This window comes from Piliocolobus tephrosceles, chromosome 3 (assembly GCF_002776525.5).
Source record: "Piliocolobus tephrosceles isolate RC106 chromosome 3, ASM277652v3, whole genome shotgun sequence".
Classification (NCBI taxonomy): Eukaryota; Metazoa; Chordata; class Mammalia; order Primates; family Cercopithecidae; genus Piliocolobus; species Piliocolobus tephrosceles.
The window spans coordinates 131,614,650-131,622,379 of record NC_045436.1 but is presented as its reverse complement, the minus strand read 5'-3'; the positions used below and the strand labels follow the sequence as shown (position 1 = coordinate 131,622,379).

The window sequence follows — 7,730 nt, the reverse complement described above, 5'->3', positions numbered from 1 at the left end:
ATTTCACCATGTTGGTCAGGCTGGTCTCAAACTCCTGACCTTGTGATCCACCCCGCTCGGCCTCCCAAAGTGCTGGGACTACAGGAGTGAGCCACTGCGCCCAGTCTTGTGTTGTTTAAACCAATAAATTCATGGTAGTTTGTCATGGCAGAAAATGAATACAGCCCTTCAATGACTTCCCACCCTATTCAGAGTAAAAGCCAAGCTCCTCAGCATCTTCCCCTGCTCCTTTCTTTCTGACTTCATTTCCTACCACTCTCCCTAACTCACGCCCTCACCCCTGCTCCGCTCCCCTACATTGGCTCCTGGGCCTGGACTAGAGTGAAGCTAGTGAGTACTTGCTTCAAGATGCCAAAACCTCAGTAGTCAAGATCAGTAATATTTTAATGCAATATCAAAATGAATGTGAAAAAATTAATGATATACAAATCATAAAAATTTGAAAGAAAGACAAGATCCAGTCTTGCACTTGCTCAACTCACCTCCTCTGCCTTCCTGTAATTCCAGGCCTGATCCTTGCTGCTCTCAAACTTCCAGCCACACTCCAGTGGCAGCACTTTTCCTGTTGGTTTTGCCCCAGATAGCTGCAAAGCTTCCTCCCTCACCTGCTTGGGTTTATGCTCAAGTGTTGCCTTCTTAATGAGTCCTCCCTGGCCATTTATTTAAAATCTCAGCGTGCCCTCATGTATTAGTCCGTTTTCACGCTGCTATAAAGAAATACCTGAGACTGGGTAGTTTATGAAGAAATTATCAAGTTTAATTGATTCACAGTTCAGCATGTCTAGGGAGGCTTCGGGAAACTTACAATCATGGTGGAAGAGGGAGCAAACGCGTCCTACTTCACATGGTGACAGCAGGAGAAGTGCTGAGCAAAAGAGGAAAAGCCCCTTATAAAACCATCAGATCTCGTGAGAACTCATTCACTATAATGAGAACAGCATGGGGGTAACCGCCCCCATGATTCAATTACCTCCCACTGGGTCCCTCCCATGACACTTGAGGATTATGGAAACTATAATTCAAGATGAGATTTGGGTGGGGACATGGCCAAGCCATGTCACCCCACCAGCACTCCCTGACCCTTTCTTGCATTGTATTTCCCCAAAGTACTTAATATATCTAGCATATTTATTTACTACTTTTTGTTCACTGCTGTACACTAGGACATAACAATATGTGGCATGTAGTAGGTGTTCAATAAGTATTTGTTGTAGGAATGAAGGAAGGGAGGAAGGGAAGAAGGAAAGGAGAAGCAAGAGAGGAAGAAGGGAAAGTAAGGGAGGGAGGCCTCTGCCAATGGGGCAACAGAGCATATGTATGCAAGCAAGGAAGAACTTTCCCACTGGTATATTGAAGCTGAAAATCCCTGAAGAGCTGCAGTAAATTTCAGTCTGTCTGTTTAAGAAAACACTAATTTATAAGCAGGGTTATTTTTTCCTCTCCCAAAGGGGAAAATGCCATCAAGAGCCAGTGTGTTCTCTTAGATTAATTAGCAGACTTGGATTAACTATGTGCTTTCTTTTCTAGGAAATTAGTTAAATTATGTTTCCACTGAAACTGGAAATGTTTGACCTCCTGGCAGTTTGTCCAAAATCCTTTGAAGCAGAGTATCTACAACTCTGTGTTTAATAATGCCTGGAGATTTTATTCTCTTCTCGTTCTCCCTCAACAATTAAAAATTCCATTCTGATGATCCCAGCCCTTTAATTTTTCTTTTTTCTTTCTTTCTTTTTTTTTTTTTTAGATGGAGTCTCACTCTGTCACCCAGGCTGGAGTGCAGTGGCGCGATCTTGGCTCACTGCAACCTCCACCTCCTGGGTTCAAGCGATTCTCCTGCCTCAGCCTCCTGAGTAGTGTTTTACCATGTTGGCCAGGCTGGTCTTGAACTCTTGACCTCAGGTGATCCACCCACCTTGGCTTCCCAAAGTGCTAGGATTACAGGGATGAGTCCCTATGCCCGGCCACCTCCTTTTAATTTTTTATGAGTGGATTCCTACAAAGCTATTGTTAAAAATCTGTGGAAATTTGTATCATAGATAAATAGAATTTTCTGTGGTAATAACAAGAAACAGTGTAATAGATATATTTTAGTATTGATTGGGATGGAAAATAGGCCCAAGTGTTACTGGAATCTATTGACTAACACCCATGTGATGCAGGGGTTGACTTGAATACATGAGTTGGAATGTAAGCAGAGTGAAGTTCCGGTGCATACTAAATTAGGTGGGTTGTGAGCCAGAGTGGCCATTGTGGGCATGTGCAGGGCAATGAAGCAGTGGAGCCAGGTTAGGAGAGAGAAAGGAGAGGTGCAGAGGGAGGAGGAGTAGGGGGAGAGAGAAAAACTCAGAGAAGAACATGAGAGAATAGCCTCCTGTTCTTAGATAGAGGAGGAAGAAATAAGATTAAATGAAACAGCAACACAGTAGGAAGTAGAAACACTGGGCCAAACCTGGAAAATCTTTGGGTTACATCCATGCTTGGCTGCTTCCTCACTGTCCCGCCTTGTCCAAGACACTTTACCTCTCTGATCCTCGATTCCCTCAAAAATTTGTGGTACTGTTTGGGGAGGTTAACAGTGACACTGACAATGATGCTGTGGCATGATGAGCCCAGGGTGGTGGTGTAGGAAGGAGGAAAGCTAATCCAGCCTGGCCATCTGAACTGTGTATAAATGAGCTCAACTCTCGGCTCATGGCTGGTGCCTACTTCTGCAATTTGACAAATAAAGAAAAAGATTGCCATCATGCAAATGATTATAGTCCTTTTGCAGATGCATATTGTGTATGCAACAATCACAAATCACAGTGCACACACATTTTGTGGGTCACTTTTTCAGATATTATATTGTTGGCATTTTTATTGTTTGTAACTGCCCTTGTAAAGATTTTAACTGCACTCTGTGAGTGTGTGTGTGTGTGCGTGTGTGAACCCCCATAATATAGTGGCTATTGAGTCAGGATCTGGGTTTGAAATTTAACTCCACCACTTACTGTCTTGCTATCTGACACTCAACCTCACCTACGCCTTATATTCCTCACAGAAAATAACAGAACTTGCTTCAAAAGACAATTGAGATAACTAACGGCAGTAATGCATGCAAAGAACAGAGGATAGTGTTTGGTAGCAAACCCTCAATAAAATATTGGCTCTTATTATTACAAAGGTTTACAGTTTGTAATAATTTGAACACGCTCTCTTTTCCTAAGCGGCCTGAGGTAATCTGTGAAAATGGTTTGCTATTAGTGTGACCTGGAGAACCCCAAAAAATCATGTAAATCAAGAGGTTCCAATCTTCGTGTTCACTTTAAGAACACTGGTGAAACTACCTAGGCCATCAAGGGTATGCATATATGAAAAGCCACAAAGTATCTGAAAGATGGCACTTTACAGAAACAGTGCGTACCATCCCGAAGTTACAATGGTGGAGTTGGCAGGTGTGCCCAAGCCATGCAGTGGGGCTGGACACAAGGTCGGTGGCCCAAAAAGAGTGCTGAATTTTTGGTGCACATGCTTAAAAATGCAGAGAGTAATGCTGAACTTACGTTTTTAGATGTAGATTCTCCAGTCATTGAGCATATCCAAGTGAACAAAGCACCTAAGATGCGCCGCTGGACCTACAGAGCTCATGGTCGGATTAACCCATACATGAGCTCTCCCTGCCACACAGAGAAGATCCTAACTGAAAAGGAACAGATTGTTCCTAAACCAGAAGAGAAGGTTTACCCAGAAAAAAAAAGATATACCAGAAGAAACTGAAGAAACAAAAACTTATGGCACAGGAGTAAATTCAGCATTAAAATAAATGCAGTCAAAAGGAATAGTAATAGTAATAATAATAATAATAATAATAATAATAATAATAATTTGAATACTATGGAAATGGGAAAATTCTCTATAATTTCATCCACACCACTCAAGATCCTCACTATAACTGTTTGGTATGTATTTCTCTTCTTCCCCCACCTCCCCACTTTTATTTTTATACATTTACTATCACATTATTATTCTATTTTCTTTTTTAACCACAAACCAAACAACAACAAAAGGATATTATACATACCACCTCTTTATTGTTATTTTCATGGCAATGTTTATAGATTTAAACCTTTCTTTTCAGTGGCTGCATGAAATTTCATTCCACTTATTGATGATGGCAGCAGCCCATCTGGAGCAGCTACAGCAAAGACACTGGTTGCAGCCGGGGAAGTGCAGCTGGGGCTGTTCACTCCGAGGAGGTAGTGGGAGCTGGAAACAGGCAGGAGCCCCACCCCCTTCTGGTGGGGTGGGAGCCCCGCACTCCCAGGCACAACTGCAGCCGCCCAGCTGCGGCTGTGGACCAGGACATCCCTGTGCTCTTGGGGGCCTGGGAAGCCCCCCTTCCCCCACAGACTCAGAAGTGCCTGCTCCCACTGCCTGGCCTCTCCCCGCTCCTGGGACCCACTCCAATTTTGGAGCAACGTTGTGGCCAAGCCCAGGTGCTGTCCAGATCCAGCTAGATGCATATATGCTTGGGGCAGTACTAACAGGCCAGCCCTCTGCCACATCAGTCCCCTCTGGGCTTTGGGCATCCAAGAGCATGGGAGGGAAGCCAAGGTGGGGGCTGAAGGTGGTTCAGTGCAGGTCTGCAGGCACCCCTTGGCATGAACAGCCTGAGTGCCATAAGCAGCAGTGGGAGGCAGACAGGCTCCTGGGCAGAAAAGGGTGGGTCCCCAGTGAAACCCCACCTTCAAGGCAGGGATGGCCAGAAGTCTGGGGGCTGGGCTGCCAGTTCCACAGACCCAAGTGAAAACTTATGGTGTTTTTTCTGGGCCCACTCATGGCCACCCATGGCCACCCATGGACCAATCAGCATGTACTTCCTCCCTTCTGAAGCCCTTGAAACCCCAGGACTCAGTCAACCTCACAGAGACAACTGGACAACCTGCCTGTAAAGAGGAGCTAACCATTCTGGGTCTCCTCTCTCCTGAGGGCTGCAGAGACAGTGGGAGACCTGCCTTCCGGAAAGAGCTACCCACTTCGGGTCTCCTGAGAGCTGTACTGTCACTCAATAAAGCACCCCTTCACCTTGCTCATCCTCTAGTTGTCCATGTACCTCATTCTTCCTGGGTGTGGGACAAGAACTCAAGACCCACCAAATGGCAGAACTGAAAGAGCTGTAACACAAACAGGGCTAAACACACACCCCCACTCACCCACGTTGCAAGCAATGAAAGGAAGAGAAGAGGTGTAGCCTTTCAGGGAGCCCAGACTGAGGGGCTCCCTGAGCCAGGGCTGTGACACCCTCTTTAGGGTTTTGTGGTTCCTGGTGCCTCCAAGCTTCTGAGCACCACGATGTTCTCTGGCACCTGCAGTGGAAACTACTTGTGGTATGCCTGGTCCAGCCACAGCCCGGCACAGAGCCAGTGCCTGTGCCAATGCCTGAAGCTGCCTGCCCTGCCACAGCTGGCATGCCTAGCTATGGACATGATCAGACCCCATGCTTGCTCACACACCCCTTGGTGCTCTGCACCTGGCTTGCCCTTGGCAGGCATGGAATCCAGGCTGGTAGCACAAGCCAAAAGCAGCCTTCTGGGCTGAGTGAGTGGAACAAGCCCAGTGGGCCTCAGCAGAACTTGGGCAAAGGTGCCACCAGCCACAGAGGTTTCCAGCTGACAAGGTGACACCCCAAGGATCCTGTGAAAATATGGAGGTAGTTTATTTAACCACTCCTATATTGAAGGACATTGGTTTATTTTTAATTTTTTTCACTAGTAGAAACAGTACTGTAAAGAATATAAATTGTGTATATTGCTATCAATTTACAAAAGTATTTCTATAGAAGTGGACATGATGGAGCAAAGGACATAAACACTTAAAATTTTAATAGATGCTGTTAGATTTCCCTCTGGAAAAAAAAAAAAAAAAAAACCACAAAATTTTCAGACTTTCATCAACCCTGGATATTATCCAATTAAAAACTTTTACTTTTGCCAGTGTAATGGACAAAATATATTTTGTTTCTTTTAATTTCATTTATTTAATTACAGGCAAAACTGATCATCTTTTTGCATTTCTTTTCCTAATTATTTATTCGCATGTAACAATTTTTTGTTGGGTTATTTTTGTTTTTGTCATTTTTGTTTTGTTTTGGTTTTTTGAGACAGATTATCATTCTGTTGCCAGGCTGGAATGCAGTGGTGCGATCTCGGCTCACTGCAACCTTCACCTCCCAGGTCCAAGCGATTCTCCTGCCTCAGCCTCCTGAGTAGCTGGTACTACAGGTGATCACCACCACACCCGGCTAGTTTTTGTATTTTTAGTAGAGACAGGATTTCACCGTGTTGGCCAAGATGGTCTCAAACTCCTGACCTCGTGATCCGCCTGCCTTGGCCTCCCAAAGTGCTGGGATTACAGGCGTGAGCCACTGTGCCTGGCCTTTTGTCACTGATTTTTAAGTACTGTGTGTGTGTGTGTGTGTGTGTATACATATATATAATTATATCTATATTTATATATATGTATGCATATATGTATACATGTATGTGTATATAATTATATGTATTTATATGTGTATATATATTTGTATGTGTATATATTTATATAGGTATACATATATAATTATATATATTTATATAGGTATACACACACATACCATATACTGTGTATATATACTATATATATACACATACACTATGGATATAAACCTTTTGTTATTTATTTTTTAAAGATATTTCATCCCAACTTGTAAGTTTTTTCTGTAACTTATTTATGCCTTTGAAATGAATCATTTTTTTTAAATTGCATTTTTATGTGGTTAAAGTCATATATCCCTTCCTTTATGATTTCTTAGTTTTGCAGTTTAGTTTAAAAAGTCTTCTCACTTAAATATGATTTAAAAGAATTTTGCTATCTTTTCTTTTAGGGTTTTACATTTTTTGAGTTTAAATATTTAGTCTATCTGAAATTACTTTTATATATAATATAATATAAAATTAGAATATAAGTTTTTTTCCCCCCATGGGCTAAACATAATCTTTAATGACTACATAAAATCCCTTAACTAGCCAGGAACAGTGGCTCATGCCCTGTAATCCCAGCATTTTGGGGGGCCAAGGGGGGTAGATAGCCTGAGCTCAGGAGTTCAAGATGAGCCTGGGCAACATAGTGAGCCCTCGTCTCTCAAAAAAAAAAAAAATGAAAAAATTAGCTTGGCATGGTGATGTGCACTTGTAGTCCTAGCTACTTGGGAGGCTGAGGTGGGAGGATTGCTTGAGCCCAGCAGGTGGAGGCTGCAGTGAGCTGGGATCGTGCCACTACACTCCAGCCTGGGCAACAGAGCAAGACCCTGTCAAAAAAAAGAAAGAAAGAAGGAAGGAAAGAAAGAAAAGAAGAAAAAAGTAAAGAAAAGAAAAGAAGTCGTCAGTTCTTTGCAAGCTGCTGGCCACTGGCTGGCCTTATCTTCTAACCACATGAACCTCTCTAGCATGGCAGTTTGCCTCATCAAAGCTAGCAAGAGACTGGACTTAGTGGCTCATACCTATAATCCCAGCACTTTGGGAGACTGAGGCAGGAGGATCACTTGAACTCGGGAGTTCGAGACCAATCTGGGCAAAATAGAGACCTTGTTGCTACAAAAAATGAAAACATTAACTGGCCATGGTAGCGTGCACTTGTCCAGCTACTCAGGAAGCTGAGGTGGGAGGTTCCCTGGAAGATCAAGACTGCAGTAAGCCATGACCATGCCTGGCCTG

The 7,730-nt window shown here is 43.5% G+C and overlaps 1 pseudogene; it reads left to right on the top strand.

Annotated features, from left to right (window-relative positions):
* Positions 1-3,228: 3,228 nt before the first annotated feature.
* On the top strand, positions 3,229-3,785 carry LOC111526473 (annotated as a pseudogene).
* The last annotated feature ends 3,945 nt before the right edge of the window (positions 3,786-7,730 follow it).